Consider the following 15,073-nt stretch of genomic DNA (forward strand, 5'->3'; position numbering starts at 1 on the left):
AATGTATGTGAAAAGTGACATTAATTTGCCAAAGTTATCCCTCATTAGGATTTCCAGTCCTACCCTAGGAGTTTTTCCTAGTCATTGCCACCATAGTGCACAATCATGAGGTCTGGATGTTGGCAATCGATAATGCTTTCAACCAAAGTTAGCAGTTGATGCCACTTTAAATATCTTTGGCCAGCCCAAGTAATGTCTACATTAGGTAAACCCAAGACCTTGTTAATGTCACTCTTTCTAGCACTCTCTCTGGCCAAAAACAAAACACTATGAACCACAATCCACACCGGAGCAGTACCCAGGACAAGGCCGCAGCTGAACGAGACAGATTTAAAATGAAAGACAGTTAAAATGGAGGTAACTACACGTGTGAATGACTTTGGGGAAATAACAAAAAAAGTAATTCTATTTGGGATATGCTCATAATTCCAAATACTGCTAAACCTGCTCCAGATGATTTTTAAATTAGTATGCTGCTCTCAGAAAGTGTTGTGATCTTTTGACCTAGTGCTAATAGAGAATGTTTCAAACTTGGTCACTAGGGAAAGGGAGCTAAAAGAACATGGGGGAAAGGGAACAAAAAAGACTACACTGTTAACGCTAAAGGAGAGTGGTACCAAAACAATACTGAACAAGGAGTGTTACAAAATAGAGTAAAATGTACATGTGTGGGTCCACGATTTTACATGGGAGCCGTGCTGAGCCCAGCAGTGGATCCGAAGACCTGCCAAAAATCCCTACCAAATGGGGCTTCTTTACAGGAGCCTTAGAAAGGGTTAAAAATACTGACAATTCAGAAGTGGTATAAGAAAAGTCAAATATGAAAGGAAGGTTGTGATTTGTTTTCTACATGAGTAACACTGAAAGCAAGGGTGAAAAGGTTGCTATTGTTGGCTCCTTTGTACTGGGAGTGGTATGCCATTCTTGTGCTTATGATTTCACATTTTGAGTGAGAAAAGATTTTAACTGATACTGATAAAAAATGTGCAGCCCAGCAAAGACATTTTACAGGTGAGTGAATTAGGGTGCACTTTTAAAAGGAACATGTATTTGAAAAGGTATGTGTGTAACTCTCAATTGAAGTGTACTCAACTGCGAGGAAACCATTTGTATAGTGAATGTAGTACATGGAGTTACATGGCTTTAACTCCCAGGAGGCTCTCTTAATCTCACTCCAACCACCAGTCTAGTGTCCTCTTCTCAAAAGGCACATGGTTGAGGAATCACTCATGAAATATACTTACCTGGGGGTATGATGCAGAGGAAGTGACATGACTGCCAAGGCCAGTAGGCTCTGTCTCTCCAACTCCAAACACAGGCCCAGTGTTCTCATGCCCAAATATTCATGCATCTTAACTACCTGGGAGAGACCAAGATACAAGTCATGCTCAACTCCGAGATGGATTTGGCCACCTAGCTCTTTCTTGACCAGCTAACCAAAGATGAAACTATTGAGCACAGTGTGCAAAACATTGATATCAAAGGCCTTAAGATGCATCACCAGAATGATATTGGCAGCAGACATATTCACAATGCACTGGCCATAGGACCACTCCACTTACAGATGCAGCAAAATTCTGGGTCTGCCTGCATAACAATCAACTAGGCCTCAAAATGGGCAAAGATATATCTTGCCTAGCCACTGCTTTGGTTGCACTGATGGTAAGGTGACATTCTCAGGCCATCCTCCCAAAGGCAGATGATCTGCACATCTCAACAGCTGCTTAAGTAAAACAAATCTGTCATGCTCCACAAATGTCATGTCAATTCAACCAATGTCATGGCTACTTGCCACACTAAGATTAACTGCAAAATATCTTTGTAGATGGTCCATCCTTAATTTATCACTAAAGTTTTGGAGGTAGGTGTCACAATACAATCTGTAACATTGTATCTTTCACATCAACAGGTTGAGTTGTCTCTGGGTACACAGAGGCCACAGAACAGACTATCACTATCCTATGGATGAAGCCCTCAGTGAAAGAAGACACTCCTGGTCCATCTGGGCAACTTGGTCAGACACCACTAGTAAGTCTCACTGTGGCCACATCAATACCTCCCAGCCCAGTTGCTTCTACATCACAGGCAACAATTCGCCCCCAACGTGTGTTCCGAGCACACTGTCTACCATCTTGTGCCCCCAAGTCCAGGATACTGAGTTGCAATGCAACACTACCGGTAGGGAGCATGGGAGGGATGCTGTGGGCCAGCGGGGTAAGGCCACTGAGGCTGCTTCACACCAGGAAACCATCAGCCACATCCTGGGGGTCTATCAGGAGACCCAAGGCATGATGGGCCAGGTCTTGAACGAACCCTGGGAAATCCAGCAGCTACAGTCAGAGAGACATCCATACAGCTATGCATGAACAGTGGGAGGCTCACAATATCAACATGGCCTCCCTAACAGGGGTGATGAGGGACATTAATACCACCTTGAGAAGGGCTCTACAACATGATTCTACCCCTTCTTTTGGCCAATCAACACCAGGCCCTTTTTCATCGATGCCAGTCACTGGAAGGGAGGCCCTGCAAGAAGAACAAGATCCAGACACCCCTGCCTCTGTAGCAGCAGACCCCACCCCCTCCATGCAAGTGAGGACGTCCGGCCAAGAATCCAGGAGGTGGGGATGACAAGACACCCATCACTGACAGAAAGTGACCTCTTCCTAAGGGAACATCCCACCAGTTCCAATGGGAGGAATACTCTGGACTTTGGACTCCCAGTAGTGTGGCATCTACTCCAATAATTTGATTCACCATAACTGAACCATTCACTTATTATTTTTCTTTTTTACTGTCCAAATTTGATTTACCGTATCAGCACTGTAATAAATTCACGCATCACAAACTCATTGTCTGCTTGCCTAATTTCAACATTTTGCTATATAGAGTTGTAAAACCATGTGAATAATATGTTGAAGACATGACATACTTTGCAAGGAGGGATGTGTCACAGGTACACTGTCTCCTGCTCAGGATCACAACCATTAAACACAAACACACCACTACAAGTGTCTGGTCACAACATTTTATTGCGATGTACAGCACATAGTATGTCTATATGTCTGGACATATGTGTCAAAGCCCAGCTCACCTGAGTCCTTGTTCAGTTCTGATGGAGGCTGAAGACAATCCGACCCCACCCTGAAACTGCTTGTTCCAGCACACTAGTTTTTAAAACAGTGCACTGAGAACAGAAGCTCAAGGGAAGGGGGGAAGTGGATAAAATAAAATAAAGAGACAACACCGTTCTTGCGTTTCCACTGTTGAAGTGCTGCACAAATCTGCGGCCCTCTCTGACTTCTGTAGAAACTAGTCCCTAATGAAACATAAACACAGAACAGATAAGTACAACCTATTCCTAACTGGGTTCCTGACTATCCCTTTATTTATTAAAAAAATTCTTCTAAAAGTACCTCTTGGATCTTGGTCTCTAGTTTCCAGGTTTGGAATGTGTTACTGCTCTGGGATGTGCTTTCTATTACTCTAAAGCTTCTAAAACATTAAACAAATACCGTTATCAGAATTACCAATATCAAACATTCATCTTAATATAACTAAAGCCTAAATTCCCAATAGCAGACTCACTTTTCCCATATTTCCAGAATCTTTTATAAAACAAATACTGTACTTTTACGTCAAAATACAGCATGTAATTTGTGCAAGTCCTTGATTTACTGTTTGCCTCACAAAGTTCAGCAAAGTATTCCTGTAACAAAGAGTTTGAATCACAATGTTCGTGGAAGGTATCTTGTTTCAAATTGTCTATACACGAATCCAGAAATTGTTGTCAAAGTTCTTTCAGGTAATAAAAGTTTTGCACTTACTTGCTGCTGGCAAGAGATACTGATCAGTCTAACCTTGTCTTCTTTCTCTTTTGCAGGTTGCTTGTAGGAGAGAGGCTGAGGCAAGGAGGAACCGGAAACCGGAAGAAGGAAGAGCCAGCAGCTGCGCCCATTGAAGCCAATGAAAGTCTGTAGAGAGCAGGAGTGCCAGCGCCGAGGGATCTGTCCTCAGGTAAGCGGGAGGTAGACGAGCACAAGCACTGGGTGAGGCTCGGGGGCTGTCTTTTATAGACAGGGCTGGGTGTGGTCCTCACATGCTGCACATGTTCTTGAAAGGTGTGCAGAGCTGGGTGTGGTTTGAAGAGCTGGGTGTGGTCCTCACATGCTGCACATGTTCTTGAAAGGTGTGCAGAGTTTCAGTTATTATGCAAATGAGTTAAATTAACACATGGCCTAGAGCGGAGTGTTTTAAAGAAGCCTTGGTAAAAGCAAGGCCCAATGTGTAAACAAAACAGCACATTAAACAACATACACAGAAGCCTGGGGGGGGGGGAAGGTGAGATAACAAGAAAGGCTTTCAATAGTAAGTTTAAAAGGGAGCTATTACAGAACCCACTAGTGCAGTGAGAGGGGACATGCTCTTTGCTGTGCACAAACCCTAACAGTTGCCCCCCTCAAAGGCCCTCCTACAGGACGGGGTTTTCCTGGATTTTTTAAATAAAACCGTCTAATCAGCTGTGGGGCATGCACATATGATGCTGGTTCCCATGAATTCTCAGATTCATCATATCCTTTCCATTCTACTAAATAAAACAGACGTCCACTAATTCTTTTTGAGTCTTTTATGCTTTTCACTTCATATTCTAGATTTCCCTTAATTGGTATGGGTGGAGGTGGTGGTTCAGGTCGGGTTTTTGGATTGTACGGCTTAAGCAAGGACACATGGAATGTAGTATGTACTGGATATTCTTTTGGTAAATCTAATTTTACTGTTTACTATGGCAGTTATACTAAAGGGTCCAATGAAACGTGGTTGCAGCTTTCGGGATCCCTCTATGTTTAGGTTCTTTGTGGAGAGCCATACCTTGTCACCGATTTTATACATTGGGGCCTCAGATCTGTGTTTGTCTGCTTGTCTTTTCATGCTTTCCTTGTACTTTAATAAATGTTTCCTGGCTTTGTCTTGTATGTCACCTAACCTCGTTAGTCTATCCGTTACTGTAGGTAACAGAGAATCTTCTAACAAAATGGGTATAGCTCTTGGATGATACCCCTGCAAGAAATAGAATGGTGAGCAAAGTAGAGCTGAATGCTCAGTATTATTATAAACAAACTCCGCTACAGGGAGAGCTTCCAACCATTCACTAGAATAATCAGCCAATAAACAACGTAGCGTTTGAAGTAAGGTTTGGTTCAGTCGTTCAGTCTGTCCATCTGTCTCTGGGTGGAAAGCAGTGGATAATGCCACATCTATTTTCAGTTTTTTACATAATTTTTTCCAAAATTTAGAGTTGAACTGGCTCCCTCGGTCTGACACCACTTTGCTTGGCAAACCATGTAAACGCACAATTTCCCTTATAAAAATATCGGCAAATTCTGCCGCCATGGGTAATTTCCGTAATGGTACAAAATGTGCCATTTTAGATAAAAAATCCACTATAACCAACACTGTTGTGAAAGATTTTACAGGTGGTAAACCTACAATAAAGTCTACGCTCACAGTGTGCCAAGGTTGTTTGGGTGTTGGCATTGGTATTAACAAGCCGTCAGGGGCCTTATGAGAAGATTTATGTCTTGCACAAATTGGACAGGTAGTGACAAATTGCTTAATGTCCTTTCTTATAGTGTCCCACCAAAAGTGTTTTTGCACATTTTCCAGGGTTTTTACCCAACCAGGATGACCTGCCAACGGTGAGGCGTGATGCCAAATTATCACCTGTGTTTGTAATTCAGAGGTGGGCACTAACAGCATGTTGTTGTGATACAATAAACCTCGTTGTATTGTGATATGGGAATCCTTTAACCAATCCTGAGGTGCTATTTGCATGTGTGCATTATATAGATCTGTGATGAAATCCTTCTGTTGTACTGGTGCCAAAAACTTTTGGGGAGGAATAATGGGTTCTCCTATTTTATCTTGTTTCATGTCTGAGGTATGTCCGTATCTAGATAACACATCAAATTGAATTTGTTGTGCACCTGGTCTATAGGTTATTACAAAGTCAAATGTGCTAAAAAATTTAACCAGCGCATCTGACGTGGTGTTAGTGCTTTAAGTGATCCAAAAAACTGTAGGTTCCTATGGTCAGAAAAGATTGTAACTGGGTACTTGGCTCCCATTAAATGGTGCCTCCATTCTAAAAAGGCTACTTTGATAGCTAGTAGTTCCCTTTCAGCCACAGTGTAATTTTGTTCAGCTGGTAATAACTTTTTGGAATAGAAGGCTATAGGATGTAACTGGCCATCTACTGCATCTCGTTGAGAGAGAACTCCTCCTAAAGCTACTTGTGAAGCATCCGCTTCAACAAAAAAAGGCAAGTCAGGGTCAGGATCAGGATGTTTCAGAATTGGGGCTGAAGTGAACTTTTGTTTTAGGAGTTGAAAGGCGTGTGCCGCCTCATCAGTCCAAAGAAATCGTTGCCCTTTCCGCAACAAGGTAGTTATTGGGGCCGCAATGTCTGCAAAATGTGTAATAAACCTCCTATAAAAATTGGCGAAACCCAGAAATTTCTGAATATCTTTTACAGAGGATGGTTCTGGCCAATCAGCAATAGCACTGATTTTCTTTACATCCATAGTTATTCCTTGAGGTGACAGGCAGTATCCTAAAAAGTCCACCTTGCTGACATTAAAAGTACACTTTTCTAACTTAACAAAAAGATGATTTTCTTTTAACTTTGATAATACTGCACGAACATGTTGGGTATGTTCTTCTGAGTTCTTAGATTAAATGAGGATGTCGTCTATGTATACTATGACACAAACGTCCAGGAATTCGTGTAAGACCTCATTTATAAAGAACTGAAAGGCCGCAGGGGCATTACATAACCCAAAGGGCATTACTGTGTACTCAAATAAACCAAACTTTGTCTTGAAAGCTGTCTTCCACTCATCCCCCTCTTTTACTCGGACCAGGTGGTAAGCTCCCCGCAGATCTAGTTTAGTGTATACAGTAGAATGTCTTAATTGATCCAACAACACAGGTATTAGAGGAAGAGGATATTTATTCTTTATTGTAGCCTTATTTAGTCCTCTATAATCGATACACGCGCGCAGGGATTTATCCGGCTTCGGGATAAAAAAGAGTGGAGATGACACCGGAGATGTGGAATGACGGATGAACCCAGACTGTAGTAGGTCATCTAGGTAGGTTCTTAAGTATTTGGTTTCTTCGTCAGTCAAAGCATATACTCTGTTATTAGGTAAAGGGGCCCCTTGGATAAGATCTATACGACAGTCATAAGACCTATGTGGGGGCAGCGCACTAGCCTTTACTGGATCAAAGACGTCTTTGAAGTCAGAATATTCAGGAGGGAGACTTGGTTCATCTTGTGTAACACTAGCACAGTGTAATACTGTGCTCTGTTCTGTACCTGCTTCTTGATAGCAATTGGTTCTACAGAAAGAGGAATCCAAAGTAACAGTTCTATTCACCCAATCAATTTTTGGGTTATGAGTTGTTAACCAGGGTACCCCGAGAATCAAACCAAAATTAGGAGTATCTATCAGATCAAAGCTAATCACCTCTGTGTGCCCGTTCTGACAGACCATAACAAGTGGACTTGTTTGTTTTGTGATTAATCCAGAGGTCAATTCTGACCCATCCACTGCACATACTGCTTCTGGACAAGGCTTTAGGCACATAGGAAGTCCTACGTTTTCAGCTAACTTATTATCCACAAAATTTCCTGTCGCGCCTGAGTCTAGTAGGACAGGGAGAGAATGCCTCACTTGGGTAGTAACAATTAAAACGACCTGAATTATGAAATGTCTAGGTATGTGCGGTACCATGAAGGCTGCAGCATTATAGGTTTGATTAAGATGTTTTCTCGAACAAGTAACCTCTCCCCTTGTCGAGCTTAATCGTTTCCCGATTCAGTTAAGGAGGTGGAGGAAACAGCACCCTTTCGTGGATTTTTAGGCTTTACTGGACATTCTCTGGCAAAGTGACCTGCCCTTCCACAATATAAACATAATTGAAGTTTTCTCCTTCTTTCTTTTTCCTCTGATGTGAGTGGACCTCTGAGTGTCCCTATTTGCATAGGCTCAGGTTCAGGAAGTTTATTATCTGGGTCTTTCTTCTCGTGTCTAATAAAAGTTAACCGTGATTCCAGTTTGTATTTATCTCCCTTTCTTTCTCCTAGTCTATGTTCTAATTTCACAACTAAATCTACAAAGTCCGAATAGTCTTCTGGCAAATCAACGATATGAGCCAGCGCGTCTTTTAACACGTCTCTCAAACCTTTATAGAAAAGGGAGACACGCTTTTCTTATGGCCACTGTGTCTCGGTGAGTAAATGATTAAAACTAGTGAGATAGGTCAATAAATCCTTGTTACCTTGTTTAAGATTTAAAAGCTCATTATCACTTGCCTGCATGAAAGTGTGTTTTGCAAAAAGGCTGGTCATGGTACGTTTAAATTGATTCCAATTATGGAGGATGGGATCATCTCTCTCCACGAAAGGAATTGACCAATTGGCTGCTGTGCCACCCAAATAAGACAAGACGAATGCCACTTTCGTAGCATCAGTAGGGAACTGTTGTGGCTTACAAACGAAGTGTAATTGACATTGATTGATAAAAACATGGAATTTGTTACTATCTCCATGAAAACGTTCAGGTGCTGCTAAGGGCACAGCATTAGGAAGATTAACAGCGAGCTCAACTGGGGGAGGCAAAGTTGTATGTTTTGATGGTGCCCCTGTCTCTGAGGAGGTTTTAAACAAAGGCGTAAAAGCTGTGTTCCACTGAGATACCCTAAATTTATACCTGCTTAAATCCTGTTTTAAAGAGGTATTCTCCATCTTTAATCTCTCTATTTCCTCTTGCATATGTTGCAAGATGCCAGACACTGATTCATTATGAACCAAATCCTCATTTAGGGCCTGCGCCATATCCGTGACGTCAATGCCCTCTATTTCTTCCCCGATATTCATCGTCCACCAGAACTGATTTTTTTTTTTTTTTAAGGCTTGTGCTTCTGTCAAAGCCCAGCTCACCTGAGTCCTTGTTCAGTTCTGATGGAGGTTGAAGACAATCCGAACCCACCCTAAAACTGCTTGTTCCAGCACACTAGTTTTTAAAACAGTGCACTGAGAACAGAAGCTCAAGGGAAGGGGGGAAGTGGATAAAATAAAATAAAGAGACAACACCGTTCTTGCGTTTCCACTGTTGAAGTGCTGCACAAATCTGCGGCCCTCTCTGACTTCTGTAGAAACTAGTGCCTAATGAAACATAAACAAAGAACAGATAAGTACAACCTATTCCTAACTGGGTTCCTGACTATCCCTTTATTTATTAAAAATTTTCTTCTAAAAACACCTCTTGGATCCTGGTCTCTAGTTTTCAGGTTTGGAATGTGTTACTGCTCTGGGATGTGCTTTCTATTACTCTAAAGCTTCTAAAACATTAAACAAATACCGTTATCAGAATTACCAATATCAAACATTCATCTTAATATAACTAAAGCCTAAATTCCCAATAGCAGACTCACTTTTCCCATATTTCCAGAATCTTTTATAAAACAAATACTGTACTTTTACGTCAAAATACAGCATGTAATTTGTGCAAGTCCTTGATTTACTGTTTGCCTCACAAAGTTCCGCAAAGTATTCTTGTAACAAAGAGTTTGAATCACAATGTTCGTGGAAGGTATCTTGTTTCAAATTGTCTATACACAAATCCAGAAATTGTTGTCAAAGTTCTTTCAGGTAATAAAAGTTTTGCACTTACTTGTTGCTGGCAAGAGATACTGATCAGTCTAACCTTGTCTTCTTTCTCTTTTGCAGGTTGCTTGTAGGAGAGAGGCTGAGGCAAGGAGGAAATGAGGCAAGGAGGAACCGGAAACCGGAAGAAGGAAGAGCCAGCAGCTGCGCCCATTGAAGCCAATGAAAGTCTGTAGAGAGCAGGAGTGCCAGCGCCGAGGGATCTGTCCTCAGGTAAGCGGGAGGTAGACGAGCACAAGCACTGGGTGAGGCTCGGGGGCTGTCTTTTATAGACAGGGCTGGGTGTGGTCCTCACATGCTGCACATGTTCTTGAAAGGTGTGCAGAGCTGGGTGTGGTTTGAAGAGCTGGGTGTGGTCCTCACATGCTGCACATGTTCTTGAAAGGTGTGCAGAGTTTCAGTTATTATGCAAATGAGTTAAATTAACACATGGCCTAGAGTGGAGTGTTTTAAAGAAGCCTTGGTAAAAGCAAGGCCCAATGTGTAAACAAAACAGCACATTAAACAACATACACAGAAGCCTAGGGGGGGGGGGAAGGTGAGATAACAAGAAAGGCTTTCAATAGTAAGTTTAAAAGGGAGCTATTACAGAACCCACTAGTGCAGTGAGAGGGGACATGCTCTTTGCTGTGCACAAACCCTAACAATATGTGACATAAGAATGTGTGGCTCATACTGAGTCAAAGTACACATCCCAGGGTATAGCCCCAGACCATGGAAGGGAGTGTTTTGTTAGACATTGTCCTGTAGAATAGACAAACATTAAAGTGGTTGATGTCAGCAACTTGAGTCTTATCACATACCACACCAAAATAATCCAACATCACATAATCCAAGAAACAGACAGATGGCAGTACAACAGTCCCTAATCACATGCCCATCATTATACAATGACCATACATCCGGTGGTATGTCACAAACATATGTCAGTGTTGTGGCACAGGCATATACAAGAATAATGTTAAGCCAATGTGAAGAGTAAATGCCTTGTTCGCAATTGATGACTACATATTTCATGTCCACATGTTGACACACATGATGCAATCGGACTAACACAGCACACTAAACAAGTCCAATGTGCACTTCTGATCACCTACCCAAACACTGTTCAAGTTGCCTTTGCACAGGTCTCCTACACCCCAAATCTGTGACCTACATTATCTGGAGCAATCCATGTCTACTTTGTATGTCACAACAGCATCAGATACCTGCCAATGTCACAACTCTGAAATGCCCACATGAGGATGTCATTGTGAGGGTACCTGTGCAACGGCAAAACAAGGAGTATAGGCTTGAAAACATACCTGTTACACAAATCACATAGCAAGCATCTGGAAATGAAATTACACTGCAATGGGATTGACACAAACAAAGCATCATCATCAAGGTGGGGATATGTCAAAAGCTGACTCTTTAAGCAGCCTTTGAATGAATATTGCAGAGTACTCCTTAGTTGTTGCTAAAACACTCAACTCGACACATTCTTACACCTACAGTTCATTGTACAGTTGCAGTCATGACATACTTTCACTCTTGAAAAGTAGCTATTTATGAGATCCTCTCGCAAGTCAGCTCCTTCCTCTTCACGACTGTCATACTCACTTGGCATTTCAGGGGGCTAGCCCAGTGGCACTGCAGGCTCCCCCTCCTCTGCGATGTATGGGATATTCCTCTGCAGGGCCATGTTGTGGAGCATGCAGCATGCTACAGTGATTTGACAAACTTTTCTGGGTGAATAGACGAGGGCTCCACCGGTCCAGTCAAGGCACCTAAATCTGGCCTTCAGGAGCCCAAAAGCCCGCTCCACTAACTGCCTGGTTCTTCCATGGGCCTCATTGAAGTGGACTCCCCTTGGCGTAGTTGGATTCCTTATTGGTGTCAACAACCAAAGACAGTTTGGGTATGCAGAGTCTCCTGTTAAGTAATGGGACATGTGTGCAACAATGACTCAGTTAATGCTTTTAGCACCAGACATTGCACACACACAAACAGGACATATGTGACTTACCAACCAGCCAGACCCTCTCTGGGGTACATTTGTGACATCAGCTGGGGTATGGTGCTGTTTAGCATTATGAAGGAATCATGGGCTGAACCCGGAAACAGGCACAGAACTGTGAAATGTAGAGATCCACCAAACAGACAACTTGCATGTTATAGAATGAAAGTTCTTTCTGTTGTGGTATGCTTGTTCATTGGCCTGCAGTGGGACCAAGCCAACATGTGTGCATCAATGGACCCCACCACATGTGGGATGTTTGCAAAACCATAAAAGTCAGCCTTCACATGGGCTAAATCTTCAAGTTGTGGAAACTGGATATAGCTGTCCAGGTGTTTCAACATTGCTGAGAGGACATCCTTCAACACCAGACTGAACATAGGTTGAGACATGCCAGAAAATAGGGCCACTATATGTTGGAGGGACCCGGTGGCTAGAAACCTTCAGGTTGCCACACACAACACATGCCAAATTGCTGCTGGCTCCATGATGTACTGTCATGCATAGAAGTGAAGGGAATGGAATGTCATGTAGGTTCTCTCAGCTCGGCCTGCAGAGACCACGGCCTGTCAAATGTGTCTTCTAGTATGAGACCTAGTCTAGGTTCTGGGAGCGTCACTGTGGCTATGCAGCTGTGGCACTGTGCACACTCCCTGTACATGAGCTGATCCAATCGTGTGGTCAATGTGAGGCTCTGGTGGCAAAACCTGCCCTGAATACCTCAGTCTTTTGAGTAGATTAGAAATGGGTACAGAGGTAAATCATTAATCTAGTCCATATGTGCACTTGGCATCATTGTCAGTGTGTGTCTGACACTCAAGACAGGTCCCTTACTTCCACAGCTCTGCCGTCACCTTCCCACAGGTCATATTTGTCCTGTATAGGTATATTGCATAACTGACAGTCCCACCGTGCAGACAGTGTATTGATACCTGAGAGGCCATGATGTGATTCAGTAACTTGGTCACATAGCAGAAACTGTACAATGTATGCCTTTGTTTTTTGGATGCCATCTCCATAGGATGGACACATATGTCTAAAGGAGTGTTCTGTGGTACAGGTACATAGCACAGAACCCAACCCCCTGAAATGGCATGAGTCTGCATTTGATGGTCTACATGTTCACACATGGACAGGGAAGGCACTTTCTGTGCCCACCATGCCAACCCCTTCATTGTTGCTCATGTGTAATGTTAGAGTTGGTAATCTGGCAGTTGTTTGTAGGGACTGTGTGCAGTGAGTCATTCTCACAAAGTGTTTATGTGGTGGTCCATTAATGCCTAGCAAATGTATCCTTCAGAAGCCACATAGGTGTGTAGTGTTTCATGGTGGCTCACATCTCAGGACAGGTTGCTAGAGGATGGGCTACCTGATGTCAGTAAGCTTGCTTAGTCATTGTAGGCCCTGAGCAGGGTAGTGGGTTAGTCTACAGATGGAAACATATATGTCTGTAGTCATGTCCCTGTACTTAATGACTTGTGTGTGTCACACTTGGGGAGTATGTTACTGAAGTGTATATGACCCAACCATTTGTGATTAAACATGATTATAATATCTTGATTTGGCATTTGCATCCATGCAGGTCAACGCCCATCAAAAGAAGGCACTATGGAGAGCCATTACCCGGAAGGTGCAGACTCTGGGGGTTCACAGCCGGCAGAGCGCCAACAGCAGGAAAAGGTGGACGAGACGCTGGGCCAGGAAAATCACTGAGGTCAATCTGGGGATGTCCTCCCAAAGTGGGCAGGGTGCCTGCTGGACCATGACCCCCCTAATGGCCATCATGGAGGCCTTCCAGAGCTTGATAGGCATTTGAGGATAGCACAGCAACCACAAAGGGGTAGGTTCAGGGCATATTCCTGCCTGTAACATTGCCAAGTGAATGTGTTTGGTTCTGACAACTCCCCCTGACAATTAGGGATGAGCCATGTGTCACACAGTAGATGAGTTATTGCTTAGGTCGACTTGTCATGTGTTGTATCCTGAAGTGCCTTGCCTATTGGCACAGGTACCTAGGACACAACTGTGTACAATCCACAAACCACTTGCTCTTTTGGGACTACATAAGATTGTGTACATTGATCAATCAAGTACTGTTTGTTGTTGTAGTGTGTGTAAATTCTATGCAACAGACCAACCACTACTCCTCAATGTTACAGGCCAAAGGTAAGTAAGTGATGGATCACTGTCCTCAGCCATGTGTCTTGGTAAATGAGTATATTGGATCTGCCATCCAGAGGCTAGTTGGTGCCTCACTGCAGTCTGCAATGTGAAGATGGCCATCATACATGACAGAGCCCACGTTGTACTTTTGGTGCAGCTATAGATCAATACTTCAACTTGGTAAGTGGAGTGGGGAATGTCCATTGGCATGATTTATGTGGCATTACTGTTGCCAATGTTCCTTGTGCCAACATGTCAGCATGTGTTCCTTTCTCTTTTGGAAAACATGTGTTAGCTGCTGTTTCATGCATGGTCTACCCATGTTGATGGGGTGATGTCTGTATTCCCTCATATATATGTGCATTACAAATTGTGGGGCATATTTATACTCCGTTAGCGCCGGAATTGCGTCGTTTTTTTGGACGCAATTTCAACGCAAAACTAACTCCATATTTATACTTTGGCGTTAGACGCGTCTAGCGCCAAAGTCCATGGAGTTAGCGTAATTTTTTAGCGTGGACACCTACTTTGCGTTAATTATATGCAAGGTAGGCGTTCCCGTCTAAAAAATCGACTCCGAGGCATGTGCGTCGGATTTATACTCCCAGGCAAAACTCACGCCCGGGAGTGGGCGGGTCAAAAAAAATGACATACGGCCGCTTTTGCGCCGTTTTTTAGCGCCTGCAAAAGGCAGGCGTTAAGGGACCTGTGGGCTCTGAAGGAGCCCAGAGGTGCCCTCCCATGCCCCCAGGGACACCCCCTGTCACCCTTGCCCACCCCAGGAGGACACCCAAGGCTGGAGGGACCCATCCCAGGGACATTAAGGTAAGTTCAGGTAAGTGTTTTTTTTTATTTTTTTTGGTGGCATAGGGGGGCCTGATTTGTACCCCCCTACATGCCACTATGCCCAATGACCATGCCCAGGGGACAGAAGTCCCCTGGGCATGGCCATTGGGCAAGGGGGCATGACTCCTGTCTTTGCTAAGACAGGAGTCATTTCTATGGGGGTTGGGAGTGAAAAAAAATGGCGCAAATCGGGTTGAGGCGAAAACATTTCCTCAACCTGACTTGCCCCATTTCTTAACGCCCAAGCCCCATATCCCCCTACGCCGGCACTGCCTGGTGTAACGCACACCAGACGGCGCCGGCGGTTAACGCCAGCTAACGTCATTCAATAAATA

The sequence above is a fragment of the Pleurodeles waltl genome, chromosome 10 (genome assembly GCF_031143425.1).
Source record: "Pleurodeles waltl isolate 20211129_DDA chromosome 10, aPleWal1.hap1.20221129, whole genome shotgun sequence".
Classification (NCBI taxonomy): domain Eukaryota; kingdom Metazoa; phylum Chordata; class Amphibia; order Caudata; family Salamandridae; genus Pleurodeles; species Pleurodeles waltl.